Source organism: Oncorhynchus clarkii, chromosome 25 (genome assembly GCF_045791955.1).
Source record: "Oncorhynchus clarkii lewisi isolate Uvic-CL-2024 chromosome 25, UVic_Ocla_1.0, whole genome shotgun sequence".
NCBI lineage: Eukaryota > Metazoa > Chordata > Actinopteri > Salmoniformes > Salmonidae > Oncorhynchus > Oncorhynchus clarkii.
This window is the reverse complement of record NC_092171.1, coordinates 17,153,108-17,172,387: the sequence shown is the minus strand read 5'-3', so window position 1 is coordinate 17,172,387 and position 19,280 is coordinate 17,153,108. Positions and strand designations below refer to the sequence as shown.

The window sequence follows — 19,280 nt, the reverse complement described above, 5'->3', positions numbered from 1 at the left end:
CTCCAGGCTGTGTAAGAGCTATTTGACCAAGGAGAGTGGCGGAGTGCTGCATCAGATGACCTGGCCTCCACAATCACGCGACCTCAACCCAATTGAGATGGTTTGGGATGAGTTGGACTACAGAGTGTAGTAAAAGCAGCCAACAAGTGCTCAGCATATGTGGGAACTGCTTCAAGACAGTTGGAAAAGGATTCCTCATGAAGCTGGTTGAGAGAATGCCAAGAGTGTGCAAAGCTGTCATCGAGGCAAAGGGTGGCTACTTTGAGGAATCTAAAATATATTTTAGATTTTTTTGGTTACTACATGATTCCATTTGTTTTATTTCATAGTTTTGATATCGTCACTATTTTTTCTACAATGTAGAAAATAAAGAAAAACCCTTGAATGAGTAGGGGTGCCCATATTTTTACTGGTACTATACACACACGTACATATATAAACATACAGTGGGGCAAAAAAGTATTTAGTCAGCCACCAATTGTGCAAGTTCTCCAGCTTAAAAAGATGAGAGAGGCCTGTAATCATTTCATCATAGGTACACTTCAACTATGGCAGACAAAATGAGAAAGAAAAATCCAGAAAATCACATTGTAGGATTTTTAATGAATTTCTTTGCAAATTATGGTGGAAAATAAGTATTTGGTCAATAACAAAAGTGTATCTCAATACTTTGTTATATACCCTTTGTTGGCAATGACAGAGGTCAAATGTTTTCTGTAAGTCTTCAAAAGTTTTTCACACACTGTTGCTGGTATTTTGGCCCATTCCTCCATGCAGATCTCCTCTAGAGCAGTGATGTTTTGGGGCTGTTGCTGGGCAACACGGACTTTCAACTCCCTCCAAAGATGTTCTATGGGGTTGAGATCTGGACTGGCTAGGCCACTCCAGGAACTTGAAATGCTTCTTACGAAGCCACTCCTTCGTTGCCCGGGCGGTGTGCTTGGGATCATTGTCATGCTGAAAGACCCAGCCACATTTCATCTTCAATGCCCTTGCTGATGATGGAAGGAGGTTTTCACACAAAATCTCACGATACATGGCCCCATTCATTCTTTCCTTTACACGGATCAGTCGTCCTGGTCCCTTTGCAGAAAAACAGCCCCAAAGCATGATGTTTCCACCCCCATGCTTCACAGTAGGTATGGTGTTCTTTGGATGCAACTCAGCATTCTTTGTCCCTCAAACACGATGAGTTGAGTTTTTACCAAAAAGTTATATTTTGGTTGGATCTGACCATATGACATTCTCCCAATCTTCTTCTGGATCATCCAAATGCTCTCTAGCAAACTTCAGACGGGCCTGGACACGTACTGGCTTAAGCAGGGGGACACGTCTGGCACTGCAGGATTTGAGTCCCTGGCGGCGTAGTGTGTTACTGATGGTAGGCTTTGTTACTTTGGTCCCAGCTCTCTGCAGGTAATTCACTAGGTCCCCCCATGTGGTTCTGGGATTTTTGCTCACCGTTCTTGTGATCATTTTGACCCCACGGGGTGAGATCTTGCATGGAGCCCCAGATCGAGGGAGATTATCAGTGGTCTTGTATGTTTTCCATTTCCTAATAATTGCTCCCACAGTTGATTTCTTCAAACCAAGCTGCTTACCTATTGCAGATTCAGTCTTCCCAGTCTGGTGCAGGTCTACAATTTTGTTTCTGGTGTCCTTTGACAGCTCTTTGGTCTTGGCCATAGTGGACTTTTGAGTGTGACTGTTTGAGGTTGGGGACAGGTGTCTTTTATACTGATAACAAGTTCAAACAGGTGCCATTAATACAGGTAACGAGTGGAGGACAGAGGAGCCTATTAAAGAAGAAGTTACAGGTCTGTGAGAGCCAGAAGTCTTGCTTGTTTGTAGGTGACCAAATACTTATTTTCCACCATAATTTGCAAATAAATTCATAAAAAATCCTACAATGTGATTTTCTGGATTTTTTTTCTCATTTTGTCTGTCATAGTTGAAGTGTACCTATGATGAAAATTACAGGCCTCTCTCATCTGTTTAAGTGGGAGAACTTGCACAATTGGTGGCTGACTAAATACTTTTTTGCCCCTCCAATTGTACCCCTCCAATTGACTCAAATTATGTCAATTAGCCTATCAGAAGCTTCTAAAGGCATGAAACCATTTTCTGGAATTTTCCAAGCTGTTTAAAGGCACAGTCAACTTAGTGTATGTAAACTTCTGACCCACTGGAATTGTGATACAGTGAATTATATGTGAAATAATCTGTCTGTAAACGATTTTTGGAAAAATTGTGTTATGCACAAAGTAGATGTCCTAACAAACCTGCCAAAACTATAGTTTGTTAACAAGAAATTTGTGGAATGGTTGAAAAACTAGTTTAAATGACGCCAACCTAAGTATATGTAAACTTCCGACTTCAACTGATCTTATATATATATATATATATATATATATATATATATATATATATACACACTGTACATTTCACTTTACAAGCATTTCGCTACAACTGCAAAAACATCTGCTTTATGTGTATGCGACAAATAATATTTTACTTCAAATGTTCATTCTCACTTGCTACTCTAAATGTATTCTTTGTGAGGTATTGTCTAATTGAAACAAGGGACTTGATTGAAATTACAGCATATCAGAATCACAGATAACAAATGTTGCAAAAAGGTGGTCCATTATCTCTATCTGCATCCATTATGCCTGTCCATTTCCTGTCTGTGGTCATTGTGTGGGATAGAAAAGTTAGGCAAACACAGAGGGGCCTCTATCTGGGTCTTAATGGACTAAACCCCTGGAGGTGAGATTCATTATGGCTCTCCAGATGACCCAGACAGTAATGCACCCTGATGAAACTGCATTCTGCCCCGCTCTCTCTGTCATATACTGACAGTAATCTGGTAAAGGTTTTCACTACAGAATCTCTCCTAAAAAAATTCCTCTCTCCAACCTTTCTGAAACTGTGGCTGTCCTAATGTATGAGTGGAGAACCCCTAGTGGGGTATGACAAAAGAGTGACAGTGTTATATAGTTATGATATTAGTGGTGGGAGAAGTAGGGAACATAGCAAAAAAACTATCAGGACATAATTTTAAAAAAACTCATCAACACATTGTTTACATCCCTTAGATCTACATTACACACTGCTAATGGAAAAACAACAATCCTTCCAGAGTCCCAGCCAAAGACAGATCATAACACAGACTATGCAGCCTGACAAAATAAAACAAAGCCTTCACTAATCCTTTTATACTGGCTCCTCTGTGAGCCTCTAGTGAGAAGCTGAGTTGTCTGGGACCGTACATCCTCCTAAGCAAATTGTGTTTGTGCGACGTGCATGACTCTGTGTTGTTACCAACTCAACATCTATCTCAGTATCATGACAGCAAATAAGAAATCTGCAAGCCATTTCAAGTGCACTACAATTGAGGTAGCACATCAAATTGCCCAGACTACTTTATTTCATTGGACCAAAATCCAAAAGGGTTAGGATGGGTAATGCTAAAATACAATAATGTGAAACATTTTGTGAGAGTAAATTAGACTAACCTCACAAATTAAATGTAAATCAATACTGGTAATACAGTCCACAAGTAATTGACTGATATTGATTGGATTACTGATCTGTGAATGTCAAGTGAATCTACAACACAGTTATGTAGCTAATCGCAAGCATTACATTATGCTAATGCAACCCCATAATGTTACTCATAGTATAGCCATTTAGAAGAAATCTATAAGTATACTTGACAAATTACTATGTATTACACTAGATTAGCAACATAATCAGTGTTTCTTCTTAGTCTCTTTGTAAGGCAGGAACAATGCATTTGTAAAGTATTCAGACCCCTCAAATGTTCCAAATTTTGTTACGTTACAGTCTTATTCTAAAATGAATTGTATTTTTGCCCCTCATCAATCTACACACAATACTCCATAATGACAGTTTGGCCGGGCAGACAGCTCTAGGAAGAGTTGGTTGTTCCAAACTTCTTCCATTTAAGAATGATGGATGCCACTGTGTTCATGGGAACCTTCAATGCTGCAGAAATGTTTTGGTACTCTTCCCCAAATCTGTGCCTTAACACAATTCTATCTCGGAGCTCTACGGACAATTCCTTAGACCTCAATGCGTGGTTTTTGCTCTAACATACACTGTCAACTGTGGGACCTTATAAAGACGTGTGTGCCTTTCCAAATCATCTCCAATCAATTGAATTTACCACAGGTGAACTCTAATGAAATTGTAGAAACATCTCAAGGATGATCAATGGAAACAGGATGCACCGGTTCAATTTCAAGTCTCATAGGCAAAGCATCTGAATAATTATGTAAATATGGTATTTCAGTTTTTTAGTTTGAATAAATTAGGTAACATTTCTACAAACCTGTTTTCATTTTATCATTATGGGCTATTGTGTGTAGATTGATGAGGACATTTTTTTTATTAATCCATTTTAGAATAAGGCTGTAACAAACTTTCCAAAAGTTCCCTGGTTTTACAGAAATCCTGGTTCGAGGATTACCGGATTTAATTCTTATTACCAGTGGCGGTAAACGTATCCAATTGTCATACTTAAGAAAAAGTAAAGATTAGGGATGCACGATATATCGGTAAGCATATTGGAATCAACCGAAATTAGCTAAAAATGACAACATCGGCTCGATGTCTAGTTTAACGCCGATGTGCAAAACCGATGTCAAAGCTGACATGCATACCTATGTAACTCAGGTAGATGACGTAATGCCGCCACAAAAAAATGTAGCGCTACACAGCATTCCTAACCTAGCCCACAATGTCTGTGTGTATCGAGCAGTCATCAAGTCGAGCAGTCATTTGAAAGAGTTAGAAAATTTCAGCGAGACCCCTCAAAGGCGAAATCCATTAACGCCAAGATAATGGAATTCATTGCCCTTGAGAATCAACCGTTCTGTCGTTGATGATGTTGGCTTTCGCCGACTGGTTGAGCACTGGTACACACTACCAAGTAGCTGCTATTTTTCAGATGTTGCCCTACCGGAGTTACACAGTATTGTTGAAACTCACATCTATGGGCGCCACTGCTATTAGCTTCATGACTGACATTTGGACCAGCGATGTCAGCCCCATGAGCATTAGGAGTCTGACAGCACAGTGGGTCGACGAGGATTTCGTACTGAGGAAAGCCGTATTGCATGCTCAAGAATGTGCTGGTTCTCATACCACTGCTGCCATTTCAATGGCATTTGAGAACATGTTTGACACTTGGAAACATGAACACTCTTAACTCCATTCAAACAACTGACTCGAGAAATAAGCTCAACTGCGTCTGCAGCATACGTGATACCCTGTTAAGGCATTGAAACACCTGCTCAACAAAAATGACAACACAGACCGTTGGGTTAACTTGGAAAAGTACTCTACTAGAGGCTGTGAACAAGCGATTTGGTGACATTCTCTCTGAGCCTCTACTGTGTTGCCACCATGCTAGATGCTAGGTACAAGGACCGCTACTTCGATGCAGACAAGAAACAGGTTTTACGTGAAATGTTAAAGACACAGCTGGACAAGATGGAAACGGACTCAGTGACAGTGCACACCGAGGAAGAGAGGCCACAGACAGACAGAGCTGAAACTTCACTGCTTGACATGTATGATGAAATCCTGGTTCAGACTGAACAAATGGACAAAGAAACAGCACAGCAAGTAAGTGAAAGAAATAGGTTTTGATTAGGTTTTACAGGTAATGGGGACATACGTAAATGCCAACAAAATAACTTTTTGGTCAGTGTGTGTGAGTGTTTCAACTATTTAACTGTACTAGAATGCTTAAATGGCCACTAAAATGTTAAACATTGGTTATCGGTATCGTTTTTTTTGGCAAGGAAATATCTGATATTGGCCAAAGATGTCATATCAGTGCATCCCTAGTAAAGATACTTTAGTAGAAAATGTCTCAAGTACAAGTGAATGTCATCCAGTAAAATAAAAAGTAATTTTGGGTGTCAGGGAAAATGTATGGAGTAAAAAGTACATTATTTTCTTTAGGAATGTAGTGAAGTAAAAGTTGTCAAAAATATAAATAGTAAAGTACAGTACAGATACCCCAAAAAACTACTTAAGTAGTACTTTTAAACTATTTTTTTTACTTAAGAACTTTACACCCCTGCTTATTCCCTCATAATTCCAGCAATCTCCCAACCAGGATTTCTGGAAAACCAGGGCACTTTGGGAAAGTTACTGGAATTTTTCAACCCTAAAGACAGGTAGTAGTGTTTGGATAAGCCTTCTCTTTGTGATCCTGCAGAATTCCAAGAATACTGTCCAGCCTCTTAAAAGGTATAGTACACATCTTTTGGAGTGACTCCAAGAAATACTGACGCCAGCCCCTGCAGTCTCACGTCGTCGTCCTCTTGTTTTTCTTAGGTGCCGTGTAACTACTGTAGCTGTGCGGTGCTCTTTCCTGTCATACATATCATGGCACTCCCTGGGGAAACGGAGAGCAGATTGATAATTTAACATACTAAATAGTTCATACATGTGTTGCTCTGCAGAATGGCAGAAGTTTATACAAGATTTATCTAGGTCATGTTTCGAAAAAAACATGACAAGCACACAGGGACGAACTTCACTTTCTTGTAAATCATTGCATAGATATGTGGCCATAGTAGTAGTAGGAGTATTAGTATTGTGCAGTACCTGAAGCAGCGGTTGCAGTCAAAAGATCCCCATCACAGGTGTGACAGCGAATGGAGGTCTCCTGATTACAGATGCAGCACCAGGGAAGCTCATCCTCATCACTGTCTGAAGCCTGACTGGCCAGGGCAGCTGCTGGGGTCCTCAATGATGAACACAATAGAACTGATCAAACAAATATATACTTCATTTTGTGCTTTTACTGTCTGTTTTATTTGTGGGATTCTTTGGCTGTGCTTACACCGCCACCCTAAGAACTCAAATCTGATTTTCTTTCTATATCTGATGTTTTTATCTGACTGTCCTCAGTAAGATTTTACATGTGACCCATATGCAATTTGCGCATTCACACTGATGTAGCCTTTGAAGTAGCACATATGCAATGCACATTTGCTGGCACTGTTGTTATTGGGAGTCGTTTTTATAGTAACATCTGGTTATGTGAAAAATAACACACACAAAAAACACGTAGGAGCAAAACAATATCTGATCTGAGCATCCAGACAAAGGTTGCATATGGAGGATCGGGTTTGTATCACAATTGAGGTCCACATATGGATGTGGTATGAAGTCAAAATATCCGATTCCATGTGTTTTTTTTGCCATTTACATAATAGGGGAAAAATATGATAGGTATCAGACATGTAAATAATTGTCTAAAGATGTGAATTGAGCTTCCTGTGTAAACGCAGCCTTTGAAGTGTATGTGTTCAAAAAGGACTGCATATTTATTACCTGTTTCTTGTGGGCAGCTGTCATTTCTGTGTTTTTTGCGCCACTGTGCTCAGGGGGTATGTTGTAGCCACTGGCCTCATCCAATGCAGCTTATTCCGTGAGCTGGGAATGAGTTAAAAACAGCAGCCTCTTGTGGTTATGAAAAGTAGCACTATCTAAAATTAGGTTGGGATGCATCCCCACCAGAGTATGTGAGCGGAGTTGAGTGGTTGAAAGTCCTGCTCATACATAGCTCATGGAATGGTGCTTGTTCACGGCTCCGGGAATCTATGTCCTGTCCTACTGCTCCACTAAAAACCACTCCAGGCTCACAGGGGGGAAAAAACTCCATTTATTCATTGAAATCACAATTTAACCAACACCCATCTATTTTTGTGACTACCTGGACCTACCAATTGATTTTGAAGTATTGAAACCAAACCATATGGATTTGAATGAAAAGTAGTTGAATAAACATGAAAAGGTGAATGTATGAATCAAACATAATTTCAAATAGGCTACATGTCATATTAAACAGCATATAAACACTCTAAATAGGTCAGGAGCCAGACAGGGAGCCTAAGAAATAATGAAAATGAATTATTTAGGGTATATTATTTCAAGGCTACAGCCTACAAAAAATACACCATAGGCTTTTAGGGACATAAAGCATGTAGCATTTAAATATATATATATATATATATATATATATATATATATATATATATATATATTCCACCTTTATTTAACCAGGTAGGCTAGTTGAGAACAAGTTCTCATTTACAACTGGGACCTGGCCAAGATAAAGCAAAGCAGTTCGACACATACGAGAACACAGTTACACATGGAATAAAAATATCCAACTACAAAAACGTAAAGGGAGTAGGGTAGGGGGCACAAACAAACCTTCCTGAAGAGAGTGAACTTTGATGAACAACAAAAACAACGGTTGTCCATTTTACCGAATTTAGTAATTATGTTTATGTTTCTAAGACATCGCTCACTGAATGTACCGGAAGTTGTTGATACAACAACTTTTTTTCAAACTCGTTTCTTGTTTAGGAATACACGTTTGAACACGTCATTGGGCTTGACCATCCAATCAACGTCGTCCACATTTTCTCAAGGTTCCGTTCAAAGTTCAAAATATACAGAGGAAGTGAAATGATGCTGCGTTAAAACAACTGGGAAGTCGAAAAAAAAACACGATGTTAAATCATGGCGTCAGTGATCTTTAGGTCGGAAAGTCTGAGCTCTAGGGAGAGACCTGACTTCCCGAAATGCATGACCATTCAAATCGATTTTTTTTCCCCAGTCAGATCAATTTTTTCCCTCCGAGTTCCCAGGAAATCGGAGAATTCCGAGTTTCCAGTTGATTTGAACGCGACATGAGCAACCAGCAGGAAAAATGACAAGACTTAGTGTTATTGAACTTTGACAAAACAAAAATTAAATATATAGCTATTTACTAAACAGGGTAAGATCTCTTTTATATAACGTTAGCCTAATAGAATTTGGAAACCCAGCTTTGTAGTAACGTTAACTAGCTACTATGGCTAATAATGCTAACGTTAGCTAGCTGTTTTTTTGTTGTCTAGCTGACTTGCTACTGAAGCTAGCTAGTTAAGTGCGTTTGCAAAAATGTTACAATGTCGTAGAGACCGCAAGGTTTACAAATATCTGCTGTCGAAAACCAAATGCAAGTCTAAAATGAAGGGGAGAATGTCTTGCTTTTTTAAAATTTTTTACAGTGGACAAATTGCCTGATTGATCTGATGAGAAGGTAATAATCATTTCAACGTCATAGGCGAATGTATGTATTATAAAGATCTATATATAACTAACCCAATATAGTTAATCGGTGTCGTTTACAATGGGAACAAATGAAGCAAGGAGGTGGGCAAAGTGAAGTACGAGCAAGCGAGATCCTATTGGCATGTAGCAAGTATTTGCATAAATTTACTGTGACGTGTGTGCGGTGTGCAATTCGACCTTGCACTCCTAAACAACTCAATTTAAAACTTTGACAAAGCTTCAAGTTTATAAAACGTATTGCACTTCCTAACAGATGCTAGATTTTGGAACAGAAATGTATTGATCATATGTTACATCAATGAGAAAATTATCAGAATGTCTGGCCAGATTCACCCAAATTGTGTTCGAATACTCATACTAACTGTACTATTTGTGACTAAATTGAGTATGTCTTATTGGTCATAGTATGGATATAGTTAATATGCCAAAAGTTCCAGGAAGTCGTACTAAATTCGCCAAAATACATCAACGCCTGACGTTGAATATGGCCGGTGTCATTAAATTGTTTCCAGCAGCACAGTCTCCAACTTTTTGGACAACATATAAACAGCCTAATCAGCTCTGCTAGGGCGAGCAAAATGGTCAGAGTGAGGTGTCATTTGTGTCTGGAAGTAAAAAATATAAAAAAATGTGTCTGGAAGTAGCTAGCAAGCTCGGCCAGTGCGTCATGAACGCTCTGAATTTACGAACGCCAGAGGGCACTCCAGATACGCTGGAAACATGAAACACTTTTTTTCTGATAACTAGTTCATTGCATCTGCCGTGGAGCCCAGTTTCATAATATGAACATATTTCCCAGCTGCTTGCTGTTGTTTTGAAGTAATCACGAAAAAACTGCTTATTTTAGGGCAATTTTCACCCTGCCAGCTCCTATTAGTTCTATTGAGCATTGTGGCACCAACTCGCCTTCCGAACATTCTATTCCCAGTTTATTGTTATACGTCACAATGCCTGCTTCGCTATTGTTGGCAATGAGACCCGGTCACATTGTTTATAGATTGACACCATTGAGGTGCGGATGTTTACTTCTACACAAGTTGTTTTTTTCCAGTTTCGTCCGGTGAACAGATTGTAGTGGTAAAATAAAAAGGGATACATTTTTTGGTGCCATTTAGGCGAAATGGAAGTCTAAGCTCTAGTCAAAACAGGCTCTGCGAACATTTGATTCCATTCATTTGCTATGGCCTCGTGCTAGTGTTCCAGCTTAGCCAACGTCCTTTTGCTGTTTTTCAGCCTTGGGTGAATTTTGACTCGTTCTATTGTTCAGCCTCCTCCCGATTGAATTTACGAACACACCCGAAGTAAAACATTTTTTTATAGAAAGACAGGTTGCATAGCAACAGCATCAACTTCCGGCAGACAGGCGAAGCGCTAGTACACTCAACTGAAAGCATAATGTTCATTTACAGTATACTAAAATTAATTTATAGTATGGAGTGTATATACTCATTAAGTATGTAGTATACAGTATTACTATGGGTATTCGAACACAGCTCTAGTTCCATCCTTTCCCACTACCCCCAAATGGACTTCCTCTCACTACCATATTTGGTGGCGAGAAAATGTTCCAAGGGATGCTTCAGCTTTATAGCCCATGTGACTTGTCTGGGTTACCTTTTCTGTCTGTGTCATAGCCTTAGCTGGTGGTAACTTGTGGAATAGACACTGACTTGAATGCAGCTTTAACCAATCAGCATCCAGAATTAAACTACCCATTGTATAATGCGTGACACCTTGCTTGCTACTTGCTTTGTAAAGCATTACAAGTTGTGCAATATGTCCTTGAGTGGCTTTACATTGTTTGTGTTTGTCTGAACATCAGACTGTTAACATAGTTACCAGCTGGCATGTCTTCACTGACATTTTCTACCTCTTCCTGACCCAGTGTGTAATACCTTCATGTTTCAAGCAGACCACCGTAGTCCCTGTGCCCAAGAACACCAAGGTAACCTGTCTAAATGACTGCCGCCCATAGCACTCACATCTGTAGCCATGAAATGCTTTGAAAGGATGGTCATGGCACACATCAACACCATACACCCTGGACCCGCTCCAATTCGCATTCCGCCCCCACAAATCAAATCAAACTTTATTTGTCACTTGCCGAATACAGCAAGTGTAGACCTTATAGGGAAATGCTTACTTACAACAGTGCAGTTCAAGAAGAGTTAAGAAATATTTACCAAATAAACTAAAGTAAAAAATTATAAAAAGTAACACTAACATAACAATAACGAAGCTATATGCAGGGGGTACCGGTACAGAGTCAGTGTGCGGGGGTACAGGTTAAAGGTAATTTGTACATGTAGGTAGGGGTGAAGTGACTATGCATAGATAATCAACAGTGGATCTGTTGGGGCGGTATGCGAATTGGAGTGGGTCTAGTGTATCTGGGAGGATGCTGTTGATGTCAGCCATGACCAGCCTTTCAAAGCACTTCATGGCTTCCGACGTGAGTGCTACGTGGCGGTAATCATTTACGCAGGTTAACTTCGCTGCCTTGGGCACAAGGATTATGGTGGTCTGCTTGAAGCATGTAGGTATTACAGACTCAATCAGGGAGAGGTTGAAAATGTCAGTGAAGACACTTGCCAGTTGGTCTGCGCATGCTTTGAGTACACGTCCTGGTAATCCATCTGGCTTTGTGAATGTTGACCTGTTTAAAGGTCTTGCTCACATCGGCTACCGAGAGCGTTATCACACAGTCATCCGGTACAGCTGGTGCTCTTGTGCATGCTTCAGTGTTGCTTGCCTCGAAGTGAGCATAAAAGGCATTTAGCTCGTCTGGTAGGTTCGCATCACTGGGCAGCTCGCGTCTGGGTTTCCCTTTGTAGTCCGTAATAGTTTTCAAGCCCTGACACATCCGACGAGCGTCAGAGCCGGTGTAGTAGGATTTAATCTTAATCCTGTATTGACGCTTTGCTTGTTTGATGGTTCGTCTGAGGGCGTAGCTGTCAAGACTTCCGCGGAAGTCGGTCCCTCTCCTAGTTCGGGCGGTGTTCGGCGGTTGACGTCACCGGCCTTCTAGCCATCGCCGATCCACCTTTCATTTTCCATTGGTTTTGTCTTGTCTTCCCTCACACCTGGTTTCAATTACATCAATTACATGTTGTGTATTTAACCCTCTGTTTCCCCCATGTCCTTGTCCAGAATTGTTTATTGTATGTGCTTGTGCACGTTATGTCTGATGTGCGTCGGGTTATGTACCCATTTATTGATTGTTCTATTTTACCCCTTACAGTAGCGGATTTTCATATAGGCGTCCAGATTAGTGTCCTGCTCCTTGAAAGCGGCAGCTTTAGCTCGATGGGGATGTTGCCTGTAATCCATGGCTTCTGGTTGGGATATGTTTGTACGGTCAATGTGAGGACGACGTCATTGATGCACTTATTCATGAAGCCGATGACTGAGGTGGTATACTCCTCAATGCCATGGGATGAATCCCGGAACATATTCCAGTCTGTGCTAGCAAAACCGTCCTGTAGCGTAGCATCCGCGTCATCTGACCACTTCCATATTGAGCGAGTCACTGGTACTTCCTGCTTTAGTTTTAGCTTGTAAGCCGGAATCAGGAGGATATAATTATGGTAAGATTTGCCAAATAGGCAGGGGAGAGCTTTGTATGCATCTCTGTGTGTGGAGTAAAAGTGGTCTAGGATTTTTTTTCTCTGGTTACACATGTGACATGGCTGGTAAATACGAGGTATACAGTGCCTTGCGAAAGTATTCGGCCCCCTTGAACTTTGCGACCTTTTGCCACATTTCAGGCTTCAAACATAAAGATATAAAACTGTATTTTTTTGTGAAGAATCAACAACAAGTGGGACACAATCATGAAGTGGAACGACATTTATTGGATATTTCAAACTTTTTTTTAACAAATAAAAAACTATTAAACAAAATTATTCAGCCCCTTTACTTTCAGTGCAGCAAACTCTCTCCAGAAGTTCAGTGAGGATCTCTGAATGATCCAATGTTGACCTAAATGACTAATGATGATAAATATAATCCACCTGTGTGTAATCAAGTCTCCGTATAAATGCACCTGCACTGTGATAGTCTCAGAGGTCCGTTAAAAGCGCAGAGAGCATCATGAAGAACAAGGAACACACCAGGCAGGTCCGAGATACTGTTGTGAAGAAGTTTAAAGCCGGATTTGGATACAAAAAGATTTCCCAAGCTTTAAACATCCCAAGGAGCACTGTGCAAGCGATAATATTGAAATGGAAGGAGTATCAGACCACTGCAAATCTACCAAGACCTGGCCGTCCCTCTAAACTTTCAGCTCATACAAGGAGAAGACTGATCAGAGATGCAGCCAAGAGGCCCATGATCACTCTGGATGAACTGCAGAGATCTACAGCTGAGGTGGGAGAATCTGTCCATAGGACAACAATCAGTCGTATATTGCACAAATCTGGCCTTTATGGAAGAGTGGCAAGAAGAAAGCCATTTCTTAAAGATATCCATAAAAAGTGTCGTTTAAAGTTTGCCACAAGCCACCTGGGAGACACACCAAACGTGGAAGAAGGTGCTCTGGTCAGATGAAACCAAAATTGAACTTTTTGGCAACAATGCAAAACGTTATGTTTGGCGTAAAAGCAACACAGCTCATCACACTGAACACACCATCCCCACTGTCAAACATGGTGGTGGCAGCATCATGGTTTGGGCCTGCTTTTCTTCAGCAGGGACAGGGAAGATGGTTAAAATTGATGGGAAGATGGATGGAGCCAAATACAGGACCATTCTGGAAGAAAACCTGATGGAGTCTGCAAAAGACCTGAGACTGGGACAGAGATTTGTCTTCCAACAAGACAATGATCCAAAACATAAAGCAAAATCTACAATGGAATGGTTCAAAAATACACATATCAAGGTGTTAGAATGGCCAAGTCAAAGTCCAGACCTGAATCCAATCGAGAATCTGTGGAAAGAACTGAAAACTGCTGTTCACAAATGCTCTCCATCCAACCTCACTGAGCTCGAGCTGTTTTGCAAGGAGGAATGGGAAAAAATGTCAGTCTCTCGATGTGCAAAACTGATAGAGACATACCCCAAGCGACTTACAGCTGTAATCGCAGCAAAAGGTGGCGCTACAAAGTATTAACTTAAGGGGGCTGAATAATTTTGCACGCCCAATTTGTCAGTTTTTGATTTGTTAAAAAAGTTTGAAATATCCAATAAATGTCGTTCCACTTCATGATTGTGTCCCACTTGTTGTTGATTCTTCACAAAAAATACAGTTTTATATCTTTATGTTTGAAGCCTGAAATGTGGCAAAAGGTCGCAAAGTTCAAGAGGGCCGAATACTTTCGCAAGGCACTGTAACTGATTTAAGTTTGCCTGCATTAAAGTCACCGGCTACTAGGAGCGCCGCTTCTGGGTGAGCATTTTCTTGTTTGCTTATGGCCTTATAGAGTTGATTGAGCGCGGTCTTAGTACCAGCATCCGTCTGTGATGGTAAATAGACAGCTACAAATAATATAGATAGTGTGGTCTACAGCTTATCATAAGGTACTCTACCTCAGACAAGCAATAACTCTACCCTTCTTAAATATTAGACATCAGGCACCAGCTGTTATTGACAAAAAGACAAACACCCCCACCCCTCGTCTTACCAGACATAGCTTCTCTGTTCTGCCGGTGCATTGAGAATCCCTCCAGCTCTATGTTATTCGTGTCGTCGTTCAGCCACGACTCGGTGAAACATAAGATATTACAGTTCTTAATGTCATGTTGGTAGGATAATCGTAGGTCATCAATTTTATTTTCCAATGATTGCATATTAGCAAATATAATTGATGGCCGTGGGAGTTTACTCGCTCGCCTACTGATTCTCAAAAGGAAGCCCGATCTGCGTCCTCTTCACGCAAATGACGGGGATCTGTGCCTGTTCCCAGGAGAGCAGTATACCCTTCTCGTTGGACTCGTTAAAGGAGAAAGCTTCTTCCTGTTCGTGGTGAGTAATCCCAGTTCTGATGCCCAGAAATTATTTTCGGTCATAAGAGACGGTAGCAGCAACATTATGTACAAAATAAGTAAAATAATAAGTTACAAACAACGTAATTTTTTTTTTTTAAATAGCACAATTGGTTATGGGCATGTAAAACATCAGCCATCCTCTTCAGCGCTATCTTAAAACACCAGATGTAATGTTGGGTTGTGTAATGTCATGGAGGTTTTGACGTTCAACAGATTTCAATCTGTTATGATGTTTTACCTTATATTTCCTGTTTGTTCACAGGTAATTCACTAAGGATACAGTTACAAGGCCCACCAGCCCCTGCCAACAGTGGTCTAAACAGTCGCCTTGTGATCTGTGATCTACAAGGCTGCCAGTGCTGGACCGTCTGATCCAAATTTGGAATCTTGGATGGCCCCACCCCCATCGAGATCTAAGGAGAATGAGAAATGGAGCGACATAAAGGTATGAGACACGCAGTAATGGGACTTTTTATGTGATGACACGGTGACGTGACGATTTGTAAGCTAAATTATTTGACATCATTTGTGTGTGCTCAATTGTAGATGTCTATGAAGTCCAGGTTTGGTCACAGTGTTGTGGCTCCGCCCAGAAAGCCAAACTTCCAGCCCTTTGTGGAGGAGTCGGATCAGCCTCCAACCATGTAAGTGTTCACTGAGATCATCTTATTTTGCTGCCCTCATTCATTTCACTTTTCTCTCATAACTGAATGAATTGATGCCTGTGGCTTTTCCCAAAGCAAATATCTGTTTTTCTATTTAAAGAAATGTCTATCTAGCAATAAATTATTTTAAAACGGGATGACTAAAACCCAGCAGTAACCCCAAGGTGTATTCATGTGGCATCGTTTGTGTCTACTCCAGTTGTGTTCTTAAGGTTTTAGTTATTTGTTCTGGCACCTTCCTCCAGGACACTGTAAGATCAACCCAGCGGTGAATTCGGTGTTGTCTGTACGAAAGCCCTGCAGGGATGAGACTCCTCTGAAGAGACTGCAGCAACAGCAACATCAGCAGCAGGAAGAGGGGAAAGCTCAGAAGCAGAGCATGTATTGCAAGGACCTGTTGCTCATTGTCGCCTCTGAGTTCTGCTTTTAGGAACTGAGGGCAGAAAGCTACCACCAGAAGAAGGCCTTGGAGTCAGGGGCAGTGTCAAGGAAGAGCAAGGGGGCTCTGGTCTTCCAAACGGACACCTTTCCACCTGAACATTGACATGACATTTCCATGTTCAGATTGTTTTGTATTTAGGTAGCAGACTGCCAGTATCATCTGTTATGTCTTTGTTGTCTTTCGTCATGTATGTATTTTACTGTTTGTGATGTGTATATATAAACTGCAGTTGGAACAGCATAGGTCACACCAGTCATAGCCATAGATCACTATCTAGGCTCTGGGCCACACAGTATCCCAGAGGGAAAAATCATCTAATGTAATTGGATTGAAAAGAGTTGTGTGAGAAAATGGTGCTATGATTTGAGAACTGAAATACTGGTGGTTGTTGTTACTGTATATCCTTGGATATTCTACAATAATTGGCTGTTGAGACTGTTCTGTAATATATTTTCTTTCATGGCAATTCACTACAAAACTGTATTCTACATTTTACATTCATTCCACTAATCTATTATGTTTGGAAAAGGGCTTTAGATAACATGCCATGTTCCGTCTGGTTCCTCTCTCCATTATTTCTTTGCCTTCTTCACGTTACCTCTTAGGAATTAAACTTTCAGTACCCCATGTGGTGAAGGTAGTGTATGAGAATGACAGAGAGAAATCCAGAGGAGGAGTCTATGACAAGGCTCAATTCACATTATAGATGTCACTGCTGTATATATTGGTAAAAATGTCCCCCAAGGCCATGTGGTGATAGTGTTAAATAAATGTGAAATAATGGTGATGACTCCTGTGATAATCATTGCCTGATTAACTGGAGCTTGTCGTATAAGTCACTATCGGTAGAGGGCATGCAAGAGGAGCTCTGGATGGGAGAGGCACTGCAGACCACGAAGTTCAAATATGGGTTACTTTGCATGTTTTTCATCTGATAATGTTATTTGAACCTCATTGAATATGAGAGCAAAGGGTATACTGCTCTACTCATGTTCTTGCTGAAAGCTAAAGTCGTAAACACTGGCAGCTTGTCACAACAAGAATATCTTGGATATCTTAATTATTCGAATGTAATTATTCCATTCTCTAACTAGAGGGGGTTATGTTGTATTTTTCTGTTATGAAAACTGCCCACAATGATAGCTACTTGACGTATTGTATTACATCCAGAATCTTTATCGTTAACTGTGCTGGGCCCGGTTTCCCAAAAGCATCTTAAGGCTAAGTTCATCGTTAGAACCATTAAGCTAAATGGTTCGAACAATGTTTTTAACGGAGCTCATGCTTCTGGGAAACCGGGACTAGATTTTCTTAATTGTTGTCCAATGAGGTTCAGTCGGTCCCCACTGTTATAGTTAAACAATAAGGCCCGAGGGGGTGTGGTTGATATATGACGCAACGTGGAGTGCCTGGATACAGCACTTAGTTGTGGTATTATGGCCATGTACCACTAGGATTGCACATTTTGGGGAATATTCAGAGGTGGAAACTTTCCGTGGGAATAAATGGAAATATATGCAAATTAATATTAATACAATTTAAATGTAGATGTTTTTTTGCATTGGATATATTTACCATATCATATGGAGACAGAAACAAACCCTTTACCTTATCATAAGTAGACATATTTGCAAATGCTTAAATCGTATCAATAGAAATGTTTAGAAATTATTTAGTTACGAATTGAACTTTAATTAAATGAGTTGACTCTTCACATGGGATGATTTCACTGAACATCAAAATAAAGGGAATATGATAAAATGTGAAATGATAGTCTAGAAACTTAAGCTTTGATTATCTTCCTCTCTTCTCTCTGGATCTCCTCAATGTCCACCTCTTGAACATCAGACTCTGAGGCCTCATCTTCACTGTCACTTTCCAACCTTGTTAAGGATGGCTCGTTGTCAGGCTCAAAAACCCTCAAATTTGTCAGGATGGCTACCAATTTTTCATCCCATGTATTGGTCAGCCTGTTGCTAGCTATGGTGTGTGTGTTCCCAAACAAGTCCCTTACACCAGGTGGCTGATGAGATATGTTGGCACGACTGCCATATTGTATCTCCATCCCAAAGCCCTTGCTTGGAAGTGTACTTCGACCAGACTGCCAAGAACCTTGCCCTCATCCATGCAAAGGTGGCGAGACACGGTAGTGATGACAACATAGGCCTTGTTGATCTCTGCACCAGACAGGATGCTCTTGCCAGCATACTTAGAGTCCAAAATGTACGCTGCGGTGTGTATGGGCTTCAGGCAGAAGTCTTCACGCTTTTTGATGTATTTCAGAACTGCAGTTTCCTCAGCTTGGAGCAACAGTGAAGTGGGCAGGGCAGTATGGATTTATTTTCTTACATCTGCAAGCAGAGTCTGAACATCAGACAGGATGGCATTGTCTCTCTTAATCCGTGCAATGGCTACTGTTTGAGGTTTCAGGAGTTTCAGGCTGCTTACCACTCTCTCCAGAAATACATCATCCAGGAGGATCCTCTTGATGGAGCTGTCCATATCGGCAAAATGTGATATGGCCATTTCTTGGAGAGACTCCTTCCCCTCCAGGAGACTGTCAAACATTATGACAACACCACCCCAACGGGTGTTGCTGGGCAGCTTCAATGTGGTGATATTATTCTTCTCGCTTTGCTTGGTGAGGTAGATTGCTGCTTTAACTTGATGACCCTTCACATACAGTGCCTTGCGGTGACTTTAATGCAGGCAAACTTAAATCAGTTACAGTGCCTTGCGAAAGTATTCGGCCCCCTTGAACTTTGCGACCTTTTGCCACATTTCAGGCTTCAAACATAAAGATATAAAACTGTATTTTTTTGTGAAGAATCAACAACAAGTGGGACACAATCATGAAGTGGAACGACATTTATTGGATATTTCAAACTTTTTTAACAAATCAAAAACTGAAAAATTGGGCGTGCAAAATTATTCAGCCCCCTTAACTTAATACTTTGTAGCGCCACCTTTTGCTGCGATTACAGCTGTAAGTCGCTTGGGGTATGTCTCTGGGT

General features: G+C 40.7%; 2 long non-coding RNA genes across 2 annotated transcripts; one reads left to right on the top strand and one right to left on the bottom strand.

Annotated features, from left to right (window-relative positions):
- Window positions 1–3,058: 3,058 nt before the first annotated feature.
- Window positions 3,059–8,394, bottom strand: LOC139383414 (uncharacterized). The gene is made up of 4 exons (XR_011628733.1): window positions 8,266–8,394; window positions 7,381–7,482; window positions 6,649–6,788; window positions 3,059–6,436 (listed from the first exon to the last, which is right to left on the bottom strand). It is a non-coding gene; the product is annotated as an uncharacterized lncRNA (long non-coding RNA).
- An 89-nt stretch (window positions 8,395–8,483) lies between these two features.
- LOC139383413 (uncharacterized) lies at window positions 8,484–17,050 on the top strand. Its single transcript, XR_011628732.1, has 5 exons — window positions 8,484–9,142; window positions 15,022–15,136; window positions 15,422–15,604; window positions 15,706–15,803; window positions 16,070–17,050. It is a non-coding gene; the product is annotated as an uncharacterized lncRNA (long non-coding RNA).
- The last annotated feature ends 2,230 nt before the right edge of the window (window positions 17,051–19,280 follow it).